This window comes from Lycorma delicatula, chromosome 4, assembly GCF_047948215.1.
Source record: "Lycorma delicatula isolate Av1 chromosome 4, ASM4794821v1, whole genome shotgun sequence".
Taxonomy (NCBI): domain Eukaryota; kingdom Metazoa; phylum Arthropoda; class Insecta; order Hemiptera; family Fulgoridae; genus Lycorma; species Lycorma delicatula.
The window spans coordinates 18,558,549-18,576,857 of NC_134458.1; positions in this window are offsets into that span (position 1 = coordinate 18,558,549).

Here is an 18,309-nt window from a genome sequence, read left to right on the forward strand (position 1 = left end):
TACGACTGGACCAGCAAATTTAAAGGAAGGTGTGAAGGATAACAGTATCTGATAGATTTGTGATCTCACTGAAGAGAGTCAGCACTTTACAGTTGAAATCACTTCAGAAGTGGTTATCAGTCATGGAAGTAACCATTCCATTACCACAAAGCACCTTGGGTATTGCAGTTTCTGTCCAAGGAGGATTGCAAGAATTTTGACCGAACTCAGAAACAGCCCTGACGGGAAATATTCTAAAATCCTGAATCAGTTTTGACAAGAGGGAAATAATTTTTTGCATCAAATAGTTATATATAATGAAACATGGGTCCATCACTGCACTTCCAAGTCAAAATCAGTGAGTATAGTGACTTGGATTGAAGAGCATCCCCCCATAAGGTGAAAATGTGTTCAAGTGGAAAAGTCCTTGCAGCCATCTTTTGGCACCAGAAAGGCATATTGCTAATTGATTTTCCCCAAGATCTTTGCCGTGTGAATGCTATACACCACTACCAACTAAGAGTTGTTAGTAGTTTCAAAAAGAAAATCAGGAAAAAAGACACAATTAGAGATACAATTTTCTTCATGACAATGGCAGGCCTCACACAGCTGTTAACACTTGGGATATACTGGAAAACCTTAGAAAATCCCCCTGAACAGTCCAGATTTATCCCACTTATTTTTTATTTTGTTTGAGCTAGAAGAAGGCACTGAGAGGACATTGATTCCAAATCAACAAAGTAAAGAAATTTGTGCATAATTACCTTGTGACACTAAAAATCTTCATGAAGAAAGGATCCTCAAGTTGGGAAAAAGTGTAAAACTTTAGGGAACCTGTAGAAAAGCAGTAAATATATTTTTATTCTGTAAATGTTTAAAACAAAAGTCCAGTTTATATTTGTCAAATATAAACTGGTCTTATCAAATAGTTTAACCTGTAATAATGAAATTATATACCCTATATTATAAGAAAGTGTATCGCGAAGTTCTCCCGGGACCTTCAGAACTTATTCTACTCGTGAAAATAATAGTTCAATATAACCATATATCCTAAATTGCTTCGTTTGCGAGTTACGGCTAGTGAAAGATTTCGCTCGTATTTCAGCCACCCCAGTGAAATGTTTAGGACACTTAAGGGGGCATAAGTAGTAATTTATTAATGTTTTTGACCTGAAAAATCGAATAAAATAGGCCCCAGAACCGTATCTGCAATAGTTTTTGAGAAATCTGGGGTGAAAACCAATAAATTCGGGCAAAACCCCTGTTTTTTTATCATTGACGTACAATAACTGTGTTAAATGGGTAATAAACACATAAAACTTGTAGTCAATTTAATTATGAACTAAATGGTGTAAGATAATTTGAATAAAACAAAGAAAATTTTTAAAAATTCGAATTTATTAAAAAACAGTACATTACTAAAATTGTCAGAAAAGCACTTATTTAATTAAACAAAAACCAAATTTTTTTATTAATGACAAAAATAGAATAAATTATTTGAGTAATTATTATTTTGAAGTTGGCAATAAAATAGCTGATCAACAATGCGTAATAAAGTATTAGTGTTTAAATCATTCTGCAATATACACTACGTTTATCCGGTACTGTGAACTGTGCTGTCGTTAGCTAAGGTTTTCTGTGAATGTTTGTTTGAACGTGATTGGTTTGCTATTGAAGTAATGCCTTACCTATTTACAACAGAGGAATAAGCTGATATGGTATTAATTTTGAGTGTGTGTAGTGGTAATTCTGCAGTAGAATATGAAATACGTTTCCGAAGGGTGAGGATGCCAGATCCCAAAACGATTAAGAACCCAAACTATGAACAATGCTGTCCATGATGAATTAATTATCGATGCAATCCAGACGTCTTTCTAAGCGGGTTGTAGTTTCGTATTCGATGGTTTGTTATATAAAATAAGTTGTATCCTTATCATAAACAGCTAGTTCAACATCTACACCTACGAGACGATCTACTTCACTTGGATTTCTGCAACTGGTGGAATACTAATTGGCAACTCTGCAAGTATGTTTTTTTTAACGCAGAAGAAAATTTCAATCGAGATGGCGTTAACAACTTACGCAAGGAGCAGGGGGTGTCGGCGTTCCGGCACTTTTCGGAATGGAATGGAATGCAAAGTTGGCGGGAGTTTATTACTCCCTACTTTATCTCAGAACCTGGACAGAGTCCCTTGCTGCTGGATCATTCTAATCAGGCTTGTTTTTTAAAAGGGTTAATTTTAAATAGCGGGTCTAATTTTTCTCAAGTTTTGGTAATTTTTATTTAGTTAATTTAAGACTGATTTAATTGCATTCCAATCCGTTGTTGAACCAGCGTTATCGAACCCATTTTATGGGCCGACCGCGGGAGGCTAGGCTTATGAAGCCTGTCCTCCCGACGCAATTCCCCTTCAGACCGTCTACTGAAGTCCTTTCGGTGCTAACGCTTAATAGGCTAGCAGGAATACGCCACAACGGAGCACTAATTATAAGGAGGGAGCAATGCGACCCCTACTCCGGAGGAGTCGCAATTGCTGGTTTGTTTTACTCTACTTGTAAGTTTTAAAGGAGAGGTGGTGTAGAAGCTCTTCATCCGCTTCTGGTATAGCTGCCCTTCAGGACGCATCTCTGCTGGACCGGCACTTTTCGAATCCTAGATGTGTTCCATTACTTTTCTATATTTTGTGTAGATTTTTTTTTTAAGCTGGAAGTATAATTGTTTACATTCTGCGCACATGTTACTTGAAAAAAAATAATAGATGCATAAAATTATATGGCTAGTCGGCAAAATTTCAAAGGGAAAATATCAATAATAGAAGAATATTTTTGCACTGTTTTCATTTTTCACGAAGCTCCAGTCTCTAGCAGTGGCTTTCGGTGTATGCACATTCTTTGTACTTATATGTTTATTTAATATTAATACCAACGTTTAATCGCATTTTGAAATACTTGTTATTCGTGACGTGTTTAATTACTGGCATTAAAAAATTGATTAATTTAATAAAAAAAGCGTATAAATTATTTTAAATTTAAATGAAAAACGGAAGCAAGAAACATAAAATTTCATTGTTAAAAAAGTTAGGTTACAATAGAAATAAATAATCGTGACGAACAGTGTAATAAAGATAAAATGAGCGGCGTGATAATGAACAACCTGCTAGAAATACAGAATGCGAATCGCTTGCCGATTGTTCATGCTTTTGGCCAAGTATTTGTACAATAGATATGTGGGAAGAGAATAAAAAAATCCTTGGATTACATGCGCCTCTGGTAAAATCGAATGTCAGATATGCATTGAGGTGAAAACTCTTTCGGTTTTTAAATCTTAGGCGCAACTATTTCACAAAACTGGAGTTTTATTTTGGTATCGTCATACGGGAAAAGTAAATCTGCTCGATTATTATCCTTGCGTAAAAAAAACTTCTGAACGTAAGAAAACACTTTCACACATTAATGCAGAGAAAATTTTGTAAAGCGCAAAAGATCAGAGAATGGAAAAAATTGTGGACACTAAACGAATCGGGAATTGAATCGACTGCTAACATATTTAGAATTCATTATATAGCCAAAAATAATAGGCCCTATTCGAATCATTTTGAGTTATTACAATTAAAAGAAATTAATGTTGCAAATATTCCTCGCGTTTTAGTTTCACTAACGTATCGACGTGATCGGGGAAGAAATGAAAGTTCGAATTTGTCACATACGTATAATAAAGATGATTCTACTGCACTCAGTCAAAAATCAACTTTAATCGCGTATATGAAGTGCGAGACCGATATCTTAAAAGATCCGCATTTTTATTTTTGGATTTAATCGAGCGATCAGATCAAACAGCAAAAATCATAATTGAAGAACTATTATCTTGCTTACAAACTCATGGATTTGAAAAACAATTTAATCGCGTTTAATAGTGACAGAGCAAGCGTTATGCATGGAAAAAGTCAGGCGTTGCACATCGGCTACTGGAAATGTTTCTGAACATCATGATTTGGCATCGCTTTAATCATCGATCGGAATTATGATAGTCGTACATTATTGTAAGGGAGTTTAAACTGTTTTTGTTTTGTGTATTTATGAGTTTGTGTTGTAAGTGTAAAGTGTTGTCTTCAAAATGACTGATATCATAGAATATTAATGAAATATTCTTCTATTCGATCAAACTGAATATACTTCACGTTGTAAATAATTCTTGTACGTTATGAAATAAAGTGGTGCTAACGGACGTCCTCTTTCATATTGATCACTCTCACCATAATTTATTTCGGAATCTTCTTCCGTATCATATGTAACAAGCAGTGGTGGTTCTCTTTGTTGTCATGTATGGGAACAGTAATCTGTTCCGTCACATCCTCTCCATCCATCGGTTGCAATACTAAATGCGGTGGTGTTGGTGGTGAATTTCCTTTCCTTTGCGTTATATACGTTACAGCGAGAACAATATTTTTCATACAAGACGTAGTTAGCCTGCTTAAGTAATCGTATCCAACTGCATGTTCAATGAATCGTTTAACTTAAGGCCTATATACCTTTATCGTTCTCGCCTTGAAAACCAAAAAATACTATTTCTTTATTGCAAATCGAATTTCCCACATTCAAAGTCGCAAAAAAGTTTTTCATTATTCACTAGATGGAAAATAATTTTTATCATTATATTATCACCGTCTTTATCAAATGCATGACCACTAAGATCAACAACGTATACATAATTGCATTTTAATTTGAATCACATCGGTAACAAATGTCGTTTACCAACCGTAACGTCTATTCGCTTAATAAGCTCCATAATACACACACGACTACGTCAACGATGTTAACACTTCAAAGTCCACACTAATAATGAGATAAGTTACAACGTCTCTAACGTCCTTAACTAGCTGTTACCGTTTATGAACGACCTTGAACATGTTTGAACAAGTTTATAAAGTAATTCTAAGAAATCTTATCAACCGGAAACCACACATCCCGTTGCACGAAAGAAAACCGTTTTTTTTACAAACTTAATTTTAAATCCTCAGTGATACCATCGTATTTTAAACCATCGCTTCATCGGATGGCGTCTTACAACGTTTACTTCGTCGTCGGTGAATTCGTTTGTATACCTTTTTGATAAATGTAGCTGAAAGCAATACGATTCATTACCCGAAAAATCACAATCGTATAATATTGCACAAATGCGAACCTCACCATTTTCTGTAAATATCTTTTTCATATTCAATAATACGTAGTCTATACCGATTTTAAGGTCGGTCAACATTCTCATCGGTAGCTTCTTTAGAAAAAAATTGTGGTCGTCCCATTGAAAACGGTAACGAAGGATATAGTGTGCATCGTCGTCATTACAGTTGTAGAACTTGCACTCAATGATTGACCAACGTCTTCGCTACCGTGTAGATTTTTGTGTCATCTTCGCTTCCTCTACTCCTTTCGCTAAGTTTACAAAATAACCGGTAGAGTTCGTTTTCATCAATAACTCTACAGGCGAACGGTGGAGGACTATCCCACAGTAATTCAAATTTGTTTTCGCGCAACAACGCTTTAAGTTTCTTCACGTTCCCAATAATCAATTCGCACGAATACAAGTATTCAGGTAACCCACGACCGCAATAGTCGAATTTCCTACAATCAATTGCATGACTTTCGTCACAACAATCATGGTCACAGTGTTCAAGAAGCATTATAAAAAAATGTTTACATATGTACAGTGCAACCAATCTCAATTTGTTAATAAAATCGGTAAAAGTCTTCTTTGTGATAACCATTACTGTAAATCCGATAACTGATAGTCTGGAAAAGAACTGTATTTTTAATATACCTTACCCTCGCTACCTCATCTTCTACACATACCGTCAACAGTATCGATCTTCAAATTATCAAGATATTCTTGTAAGCGACTGTGAATTTCATCGTAGGTGACGTTATAATTAAAAACTACTCTAACCGTATTGAAGCGATATAAATCAATATTTGTGATAATGCTTGCGGAAACGATGCGTTCATAACTTTCGTAAGATGTCGCAATATCCTTACACAATGATAGGAGAAAATCTAACTAACCACACCGACGCAACTGTATCAACATCCATCGCTAAAGTGTTACTACTTTCAATCATTATACCCCTTTTATTGGTTGCATTTCCACACCACTCTGGAGGTAGCAACCGCGGCGCATTGAGATTTTTTTTACATGAGTGAAATCTCTCCCCGAGAGGCCTACTATAAAACACTCGAATTTTGTTATATCTTTTTATTTTTATTTTTTGTATGTTATTTTTTTTTTCCTTGCACGTATTTTTCTTGCAAATGTTTGTATTCGATCCAATGCAAGCATAAATAATATTCCAGGCATTAAACCAACATGGAAGGCTACAACTATAATTGAGATCTCTAACCAAACGTGTGGATTCATCAGCATCTCTAAGCAGACTGACTCTATAGAGGTAGTCTCGAGGTGCAACAGACTCGAAGGAAAGCGGAATATTTTCTTTTATGCAGTTCTTACAATGAGGTAAATTGTGCGAGTTAATCGGTTCTTGGCCAATTCCTCTTTGTTTTCTGCGTTTGTGTTTTCAAACGAGTGCAAACGATCCGCTTCTCTGATCAGATCTAATAGCTTTCTACATAACCTTAACCACTCCATGTAGAAACAACAGGTTTGTAACGCACATTTTCCACTAGCATGTAGGTTATGGTATGGACAATTTACGATGTAATTCAAACTCGGGTTCGGTGCGTCCTCCGGAATCGTCCGAACATCATTATAAAATCAACGGAGGAATTCTGTTTTCTCCAGTCCCGTAGTGTATATTGTATCGAATTGCAAACAACGCTTTCATAACATCATCACTGAATACAGGGTCATGTAATTCCAATCTATTTTGTGAGGATTTCTCTCTAACCAAGCGGACATCCGCCTATATTTTCAACTCAGACCTCAGGTACAATGAACGAAAATTAAGAATCATATAGCATCCTACACCGACTACAGCGAGTTCTTTAACTATAAACTCACCACGGTTGCTAGGAAGCCGTAATACTCGATAACTCCTTCCATCACTGCTGCTCAGCTGTGAATGATGTCTAACGCAATTTTCTTATTCCTTTATGATATAACTGTAGACACAGTGGTAGTGGGAATGTTATCCCCCATCACTTATCAGATTTACCGTGTACGAGCTTATAAAGCTATGTATACATCGTTGAATGAACAATAAATACCCTTTTTGGCTAACTTCGTTGGTATTCAACGGTAGTTTACACGATTTTTTCTTTCTTTGTTATTCAACTTATTTTTAATATTCTTCTTCTTCTCTACACGCGACGTTTTTCGTTCTTTAATCTTTAATTTCCTTTTATTATTCTTCATCTCTACTAAAGCGTAGTTACCATCGTTGTTATGTGAAGTTTCCTCCGCAATCAGCGATTGGTGTTGTCGTTCTGTGAAGTTCTTTCCATGATAACCGCTCAACTTCGAATGAGGTATGACTCAATTTTCTTACTGCTTTATGATATAACTGTAGATGTGTTTAGGGTTAGCCCATCACTTTTTATGAACTTTCTTTTTCTTCACCTGTATCTTCAAAGTCAACATAATCATCCACAGTTTCTTTTAGTAAACATTCGTAATCGTAAATGGTAGATGTCTTCAGTGTCGTAGCTGTTGTTGAAGTTAATGATGACAAAGTGTTATTTACAACGGTTGTAGTATTATTACTGATTGGTAACAGCGTTATTCTTGATGACGATGGTAATAATGTTGTGCTACTGAATACGCTATCTTTAATGTATACCCCCTGTTAATAGTGGTTGTTGTAGTTGTTTAAGATATGTTTGGTAACGACCAGTTTTTCACCATAGGTTGTATATAGAGGTGATGTTTGATGGAATGTAAAAAATTGCTTCCACCGCCGACGAATTGTACCATATTAACGTTACCTGATGAAAAAACAACTCTACACCTTATCGCTTTTACCGACGGACATTGTGAGAGTTCTGAATAGATGCCGAATAAAACAGAAACAATTAATCCGAACAAAAAGCCTGTTCTAAATACTCCCAACGGTACCAACCACGACTTACACGACCACCAACACCACCACCATGATGGTGTAAGTGTACGTTTATCTAATTTTTATTTTTGATCAACAGTTGTTAATTTTTTCTCACTATTTCCATAAGCGGTGTGAACATGTCGATAGTATCGTGAATAATGAGACAGTAGGCAGCCGTACTGACTTTTAGATTCAAAATGGACACGTATGTCGACGGTGCCCGTTTTAAGAGATTCGTTATGCTTGGGACAATCGATAACGATCAACGACAAATTATTTTGCAAATCTGTTAAACTGTAAGCAGGACATTCATCTTCTGACTTGTTGTAACAACTGGGACGAACGCTGGCAAACATTTCATACATCATATCGATATCACTGTAGATTATCGTACGGCTAGTATTCTAAATTCAAATACAGTCGTACGTTTACCAACTCACACATATCGTAATTAGTCAAAGTCTTTGTGGCTTTATCTTTTCTATCGGTTTGGAAACCTAATATCACATATCTCGGTTTCTCCGTTTGCGGACACGTTTTTACCACGCCACCTTAATCACCTTCAACCTGGAATCGAGCGCCTTTTTCGAAGATACAAGCGCGTTTACGTCGCTGGAAGATCTACGCAACACCAATTCTTGTTTCACTTTCAATATTGTGTGGTTAGTCTTCGGCGAATCTCATACGCAGAGGCATATAGAAGCAAAACATTCCCGTCTTTTCATATAAAACAAATTTATCCGACATATTAAACTTCCAACCGAAATTTTCCAAAATAATTTCCTCGCTTTTACGCAAAGTTAGAATATTCTTTATTGTAGTTGTAATTCCCAACTTTTGTACACGACACACTTCCGCTCCGTTTACTTCATATCGTATCTCCTCAAACAGAAACGGAACCGCGTTGTTGGTAAATGTTGATTCCACCGCCTTTTTATATCCATTCTTGTTAGTCAATATACCTTCGATCATCAAAAAACGTTTATGGGGTAACGTGTACACGTCCTGTTGGTGAATCGGTATCCGGATTTCATCGTTGTTGTTATAAGTCGACGATGCGTACGGTATATGGGTGTGATACTAAAACTGAGTGATTATGTTATATGAAACAGTTTCACCAATGTCTAACATATTTGCAGTTGCCATTACGATTTACCAACGTAAAACCGATTTTGCGAAGGAACAACACTTCTACGATATTAACTCTCTGGTGTTCAAACGCCAACTGATGGGTTTGCGTACCGTGCCGCCACAGCTGTAGTATATTTGTCCGATTTTCTAATCTTCGTCTTAAATGTAATCTCGTTTATTGTCTCTCCGCGAGAATTGATCAGTTTTCCGTTTTGATCGGTAAACCTTAGTGATCTCGTTTATATTCCTTGTATTAATCGGTAAGTATATAATAATCGTTGGCGAATCTATTATTTTGAAACCTGGCGGTACGTTTAGTGTAAATTCATGCAACACATGACCTGATCCGTTTGTATAGGAGCCTCTTATAAAACTGCATTCGACACATACGGTGTTTATGTTGTTAATAGCTACCGGTTTTGACGACATGTGCCATATATTCGCTGCTAGACTCGCTTTTTCAAGTTCCAGCAGCGGTACCAAGCTATTCTCCGACGTTAGGTCAATCGTGACGGTGCATTTAACTTCAAATTTCAGCGTGTTGTTATTCGGTCGTATAAATAAGGTTATGTTGTGTTTTTCTTTTAATTCATCACTTAATGTCTTAGCGATATCGTCCACCTCATACGACTCGGTCGGTAGTGTCAGCTTGATTTTTTTTTGTTTAACCGGTAAAACGGTAAACGAGTTGTTTATACACTGTCTGTTTTCAAAATTGTAATTTATAATCGAATCAGATGGAAAATAACGGATCAATTCGTTGGGTGGACACAAATTATCGAAACTGTCGAAAAAGTCTACCAACCGCTCACGTTTTCGATAATATACCCAATATGTTCCATATCCAGCATTGCGATCAAGATTAATTATCGCCGACTCGTTAGTATTTGATTTTTCGGGTAATGCATTCAACATGAAAACTCCTCGAAAATCGGTTATTTTTAGTATTTTTTTTTCACGTATAACATCAATTCTACATTCGATAGCGGTCACACTTGTATTCCCTTTATCAAAAAATTATGTTAACAACGACGAAAGTGTTTTTTTATTCCTGCCACCTATCCCCGAACCTGTCAAAAGGTAGGGTTTAAGGTATAATCTCATACCTCCAGTGCTTGCTTTTCTTTTCATAATTTCTACAAGGTGTTTGATATTATTCTTTTTTATACCTCTTCTTCTTGTTATTCTCTTATGCTTCTACCACATCTGCCACCGAACTTCGCTTTTAGTTTCATCGTGTTTGTAACGGCCAATGCAGAAGTCTTTTCTGTGATACTCGAATCTTTCGCTTTCACTCTTTCCCAAGCGCGATCGGCTGCTGCTCAGTTTTCGTTATTGCTGTTCTTATCGTGCACGATGTCGTGTTCTTTACAAGCGGCGTCCAACCTGTTTATACCCGGATCGCCTCGCTGTAAGTGTTTTCTTAATTCGTTCCGGGTCCACATAACTGATACCCTGGAATATGTAATTTTAGCGGCAATAAATCAACGTCTTTTTTGTCACCTTTCCGACTACCTTTGTACCTCCTGCGATTAGAGTAGTTAACAGTCCGCCACCTCGCGTAAGACTGACGATTCGTTTAGACTTCCTCCCCTTGATATCGAAATTCCCATCACTGGTTTTGTCAAAAGTTTCAATGACCCGTGTGGGCGGCAGTCTATTACCTTACTTTCCGCCGCGAAACCGTCGGAACTTGTCGATACTCATCTTTAGACTGATTAAAATAAAATGTTACCTCTATCCTCCTTTATGTATCCGCCTTCTTGGAATTCTTCTATAATGGAAACTATTTCGTTATTATGGCTTTTATGATTTGCACACCTTGAGGCCACCAATAAACGCAGTCTATCTCAAAGTTCGTTCGGATCGTCACAGTACACGTAATCTGGTCTAACCGTTTTCTTTGCCCTCATAAGTAGCCCTGAACAGGTCATATTTCTTGTTCTTCCTCCGCCTCTTGACTACATAATCGTCTGGGTGGTGGAAGCATTTCCTTAATAATATTTTTGTATTTGTTAGACCGGCTAGAAATTATGCGTCCGGTCGTATGACTTTTATGCGCTTCAGTATACTGTAATTTTTTTTAATAATTATACTTGTGTTCGGTCGTATAGTTTTTGGGTTCCTTCAAAAATAGCAGTTGGTATAAACCGTTAGTTCCTCTATACTTTTTATTATCGATTATAATTTTATCTCCTTTGAACACTGCACTGCTTTTTCCAATCATCCGTTGGTCTTTACGTTCTTTACCCCATACCGTTACGGCCAAATCCAAATAAAGCTTTACAAGATCACCAAATGATGATGGGTTTATAGGTTTAACGAACCAATGTTGCGGTGTTTTAAAAGTCTCCTCATAACTGTCGGTGTAGATAATCCGCACTCGTCCTCCGCTGCCCCCACTCTTTTTACTTCTTCTCTTTTTCTTTTGTTTCATTTTTCTTCTTTTTGATAAATGTTTCCTTAAGCTTACGTAAAGGTTCGACAAATGGTTTAAAGTGCTTTTGTAGCACTACATCAGTCTCCATTATTCCTTGGGTAATAGTACAATACTTTGTTTTAATCGAATCTCGTATTTTATCAATTTCCATAACCACCTCGCTCGAGGGGGTCGGTGTGACATCATACTTTTTCGACATAATAATAAAAACTGATTACAAACAGGTTCATGTCATCACCTTATTTTGACCGATCTAAAGAACATTGCACTTTCTTATTTCTTCGTAAAAAATGGACAACATCGATTGAGAGATATTCATCCTTGCAAGTCGACCTCATCGTCTTGTGTTACACAACTCGCGCTAATATTGAGTAACACCTAGATCAACAGAGGGAATTGACAGTTTTATACTGGAACTTTTAAACACAACAAATCTTTTTACGTTACTAAATCCAGGAATATCCACAACCACCGAGTGATCACTTTGAGGAGTATTCGTAATGTATTATTTGGAGAATCTTCTAATCGGATATCGATTGCCTTGTTAATATACATGTATCAAATAGCTGTTGAATAGCAAAAATTCATCTGGCTTTTCACCTTCATATTCACACCATCTTTGTAGTAAGTCCTCATTTTGGATTTCAAAGAGACCACCACAGCGTTCATTTTTATATTTCAATCCGAATATATTCGCGTATAACTGTAACGTTGGTATCGCTGTCTTTAGAAAATCACTTGAAAATAATGCCTGAGCCTTATTGTTAACAATATCGAAGGGTAACCCTCCACATCTTATCGGTAAGGTTTCCGGTACATCATCGTTGAATTGTATTCCGTAAGTAGTGTCGAAAAAACATATTCGTCCATTAGATGTAGCTAATCGGTATAAAGCATTAGTTGATCTTATTGGTATAATTCGTTCCGTTATGACAGTACATCTTGCTCCTTGAAGTCGACTACTATACTCTAACATGTGCATGTAAACATTAGTATAATCTATAGGCGCGTGACGGTTTCCTAGCTCCAATAATGAGTTTTTATATATCTGCGGTGATGATAGAAATCTTGAGATGAAATTCCATTCTTGTCTGACTGTACTGTTAAACATGTTTTTATCGTAAACCACCAACTCGATCGGCAATTCGTATTATCGCATTTTTATAAAAACTTTAACTATATACGCTTGTTGAAAATCTTCCCTTCGCTGGTAATCATTAGCAGCACTACAAACAAATAGTCACGATTCAATCGTTCCACATGACGCCAACACCTTCGATCTTTATTTTCACAATAATTTACCCACCGGCCAACGTAGTTACCGCAAAACTTTTCTCTTTTGCTAAAGTATTTGGAGCACAGGTTACTTTTCGGTTTTTGTTTAAAGTGAATCGCGTTCGCGTACGGGATAACGTACTCGTAGGTTTGTAAGTTTATCTTAACCGTTGTAACTAAACTGATCTCTTTTACAAAGATATCAGACCGTTGTCTATATCGCCCTTCTTATCCATACATGCAAATCCATGTTTTGTTTTCCACGACTCTTTACCAGGCTTTTAAACTGTTAGAATTTCATATCCGTGTTTACATGATCGTGATATATATGTCATAAATTGAGATCGTCTTGCTTGAATAAAAAGGAGGTTGGTGTTGTTTCGTACAGGGTGCTTACCAACATTAGAATAGGTTGGCGTGAGATAGAAGCTATATATGTTATTGTGATATCCCATAGAAACGTACTTGCGAATATTATGTTGCTTTTCGCACGCTACGTCGTTGAAAATCATTATCGAATTCGGTTCAGTCTTGTCAGAAGCCATTACACGGTCGTTTTCAGAATAGCCAAGATAACCGATCTCCGGTATATCGGTCATGACTCGTTCTAAAAATTTATATTTCAGTTGGGATAGCGATTTGGAAAAAGCATAAATATTTCTGAATCGCAAACCGTCTGGTTAAAACAACAAGTTGAATAAAGCATTTGTTTCCCCGCAATTATACAGCCCTCAAATAATACATCTGATTGTGTTTGGTAACGGAGGATCGTATCGCTGTTCTTTTCCTCCGCTATCCCCACCGCCACCGAAGTTCACCGAACTTCATTCATTGAAGCTTTGTAGCGTAATATTACCGACTTGTTGACATTCCAACTTCATGTTTATGACTAAAGACCAATTCCGATATATTTATCCAACTGTTTTGCCATTTATCGAACACTTGCCACTTTACAAACAGTTTATCACCCTACGTAAGACTTTCTTCACTAAATACAGGTTATTGTTAACGACACATGATTTAGCTAGCTCTTCACTGTAAAATTTACCGCTCAACACTTGGCCGTTAATATCCATCAGCGTATAAGTACATCGACTAGTATCGTGGTGTATTTTATATACAGTAAATATTTCATTTGTTCAATTTGGTAAATATCCTTTGGCGAAGGACTCTTTAAATTTGTTTATACGTACTCGGTCACCGACTTTGAATTTCAGTAAAGTAGGCTTTTGGTGAAGTATCGTATTCATTTGTCTTAAAACAATAGCTTCGTTTTTCTTACTTACATCTTTCGGTTTCATTCCGATAGTGCGGTGACGACTATTACTGTATTTAGCGATTACTTTTTGTAATAAATCTAACCACTTGTAAGTGCACTGTTCGGTAAATTTTCTCCACATCATTGTTTTCAGAGTTCGGTTAAAGCGTTCCACAATTTTTAACTTGTGGATTGTACCCCGACGGGAAGTCTTATTCTTTAAGACTTTGGGGGTTGGCGTCCCCACGGGCCTAGCCTCTGCAGCTATTCTTCCCACTATACAGCGAGCTGCAGAACACTTTAAATCATACACATATACTACACCAAGAACACTACATAAATTACAACATATATACTTACACAATTACACAACAATATCCTACACTGATATTTCTTACATTAACACTCGGTGGTGTTGCGACATCTTACGAAACGCAACCGTAACCCAAGGTGGGAACAAATCATGCCGATGGGTGAACGGCTCTACGTAGTGAGTCTCGAACGATTTCCTCTGGGCACCAGGGCGAACCCAGTTGTACTTAGCTCTAGCTCCAGTACGCGTGCGCTCTGCTGGAGTGGTCCATTTTTCGCCGGTACTCGTGGGACCAAAATTTCTGTTCCTATATTAAATTCCAAGATGGTTGGTGGTCCATCTGAAAAAACCACCAAATGAAGTCTTGTGAAGAGACCTCGATCAGCTTTGTCTAACGAGGATAAAAGTCCTATGGAAGAGAACTACAAATCTTTAGACTTGAACACTAAAAATATTCGATTCGTTGTTCTCCGAAATAGTCAGGAAGGTGGCTCCCTCCAAAAGGTTTCACCTTTCCTAATAAACAAAACTGTAACAGGTGCAAGTGGCTCCCCGAAGAACATCAGGAAATTACGCGACGGATCGATTCTGGTTGAAACATTCAACGACGAACAGAGTCGATCAATCTTACGTCTCCGTAATATGGGTGGTATAAATATAAGTGCTGAAAGCCACAAAACTTTAAATACGAGTCGGGGTGTAATTTTTGTCGAGACCTTTTAGATATACATATCAATGAAATAGTTGACGAGCTTTGCCACCAAGATGTTGTTGAAGTGAAACGTATTATGAAACGGCAGAACGGAACAGAAGTACCGACACCGTCTCTTATATTAACATTTAATCTCCCTGTTCCACCAGAAAAGATTAAAGTGGGTTACCTCTCGGTTCGGGTACGACCATTCATACCCAACCCACGGCGATGTTTCAGATGCCAAGGTTTTGGTCACACTACAACATCTTGTACAAAAACTGAGATCTGTGCTCGATGTGCTAAAGAAGGTCACAATGACACTAACTGCGAAGAAAGTGAAAAATGCGCAAACTGCAGTGGTCCACATACAGCCCGCTCCCGAGATTGCCCAATCTTTAAAGAAGAAAAGGCAATTCTCAAAATCTGTACGGAGCAAAAGCTATCTTTCCCGGCCGCACGAAGAGAATACAAAAAGTTAAATAATTCACGGAACCTCGTTAAACCAGATGTATCTTTTGCCACCGCTACATCTAAACAAATTCCTACAAATGTTAATAATCAGCAGTGCGGATCCTGCAATGAGCTTAAAAAACTTGTTCAGATGCTTTCTGATCAAGTAGCTTCACTTACAGCCACTATCTCAGAGCTGACAAAGATGAAGAAAACGTCTTTCGCCGCAGTTAGTGAGTCCAACAGTATGATACACACGAAAGTTCCTGCTCCCAAAGTCGTACCGGCACGAGTAGCGACTATCACAGTTCGCAGTAAGCCACCTAATAAGCTCCCCGTAAAGGGAACCCACATAACCAACACCTCTAGGATGTTAACTGCAGCATCCCATTCAAATAAATCTCCTCCACCATCACCTCATTTACTGGAGGATATGGTTGAAAAACCACCCGACCTTAGGGCATCGGAGTTCTTTAAAATAAAAAATACAAAAAAGAAAAACCGAATCACGTACAACTAATTTTTATATAATTTCCGAAATTTAATATTTTTATTTATTTTTTTACACTTATGAACATTATTCAGTGGAATGTTAGAGGTATTCGGTCCCGCATTGAAGATATTAGAGTACTAGCGCACGCACATGATCCACTAATCATGTGTTTCCAAGAAACTCACCTTCTACAACATGACCCAATTACACTCAGAGGATACTTCTGTGAGAGATACGACTGCCTAGTAGACAGTAGGGAGAGTGGTGGAGTAGCGATTTTCATGAAGAATGGGGTGTCAGCTACAAGAATTCAACTAACCACTGTCATTCCTGCTACTGCAGTAAAGGTCTCTATTCCCTTCAAATTGCATATCTGCAATCTGTATCTCTCACCGAACACTGAGTTCAGTGCTTTAGATGTCTCAAATCTCCTCACGCAAATACCATCTCCATCGTTAATAGTCGGAGACTTCAATGCCCATCATATTTCCTTCTGCTCCACTCGAGGATATATGATAAACAGATTGAGACAAGACTTTGACCTTTGCCTACTGAATAATGGAACACACACATTCATGTTCTTATCATCTGGTACTGTATCTAACCTTGATCTCTCCATATGCTCACCGAATGTGCTCCCTCATTTTAATTGGTCTGTTTGTGATGACATTCACGGCAGTGATCATAGACCAATTATTATTGGTTTCGGTGTAGACTGCGAGATTAAAAGAAGGCCACGGAGATGGATTGGGCTATATATAAGGCTCTAAACATCATTAACCCTAAATATAGAAAAATTCTTATTTGCAGTGACTCGTGTAGTGCTCTCCAAGCCTTAAAAAACTTTTATTCCAAACATCCTATCGTCATTGAAATTTATAACGCAATCGCTGAGTTGAATAATCGCAACACAGAAGTAAGTTTTTGCTGGGTTCCTAGCCACGTAGGGATTCCAGGTAATGAACATGCAGATTCCGCTGCCAAAGAAGCATGTAACCAGCCTCCTTTCACCACCCGAGTTGCTACTTCTGATTTCATTAACTATGCAAAACAATTACTAAGAGCAAGGTGACTGGACGGCTACCGTTGATAATAAACTCCGTCAGATTAAAGATTCTGTGTTACCATGGGACTCCTCATACAGAAAACCCCGGCGTGAGGAAGTAGTTCTCTGTCGATTGCGGATAGGACACACGAGTACCTATTGACAAGAGGACAAGCACCTCTATGCGCACGATGCAACAGCCGCGTGACTGTGCGCCACATACTCGTGGACTGCATATGTTATGCGGTGTTGCGTCGTAAATTTAAACTACCCAGAAACATCCGTGGTATCTTGTGTAATGATAAAGAGGTTTTAAACCGGATGTTTCTGTTTTTGCTTAGTATAGGGTTAATACAAAAAAATTTAACATAACATAAAAATTTAATTACTTTAGTCCTATGTATTGTTTTTGTTATCCGAGTAGCGAGCCTTTTACACTCCCTATCGGAATTTTTATATATATATATATATATATATATTCATATTTTGTTGTTTTTTTTTTTATGTTTTTTAAATTCGTCTGTGATATTAGTTGTAAGATTTTTGTGATATTAGTTGTAAGTTTTATCTCTTTTTTAGTTTTAAGATTTAATTAGTTTTAATATGATAGTTTTTAACGTAGTTTTAAGTTACATGTTAGTGATTTTGTTATCCGAGAATGGGCCTTTTACACCCATTCCGGATTTTGTTTCCTGTGATGGTAGTTTTAAGTTTTAATTACTTTTATTTATTTATTTTCCGGGCGATGATAACGACCAATCGTTTTTCGCCATAAAAAAAAAAAAAAAAAAAAAAAAAACTGGTGGATTGTAATATTCTTTTCCCGAATCGGTTTGAAAATGCTGCTTCTTGTTTTCATCCAGTTTAGGTTTAAGGGCTTTGGCGATTTCTGTACCAGTTTTGTTTTTTATCACTACACCGAAAGTCATTTTGAAAAACAATTTATCATGGTTAGTGTATACCGATAACCTTTGTTCGATCTAGCGTATGGAAACAAATCGACTAAATAATCTTGGTATAAGTTATTTAAATCGTTTAGTTCAACCCGTCTAATAGGGTAGTTTCGTGGCGCGAGTGGTAGCGTCTCGGCCTTTCACCCGGAGGTCCTGGGTTCGAATCCCGGTCAGGCATGGCATTTTTCACACACGCTACTAAACATTCATCTCATCCTCTGCGGAAT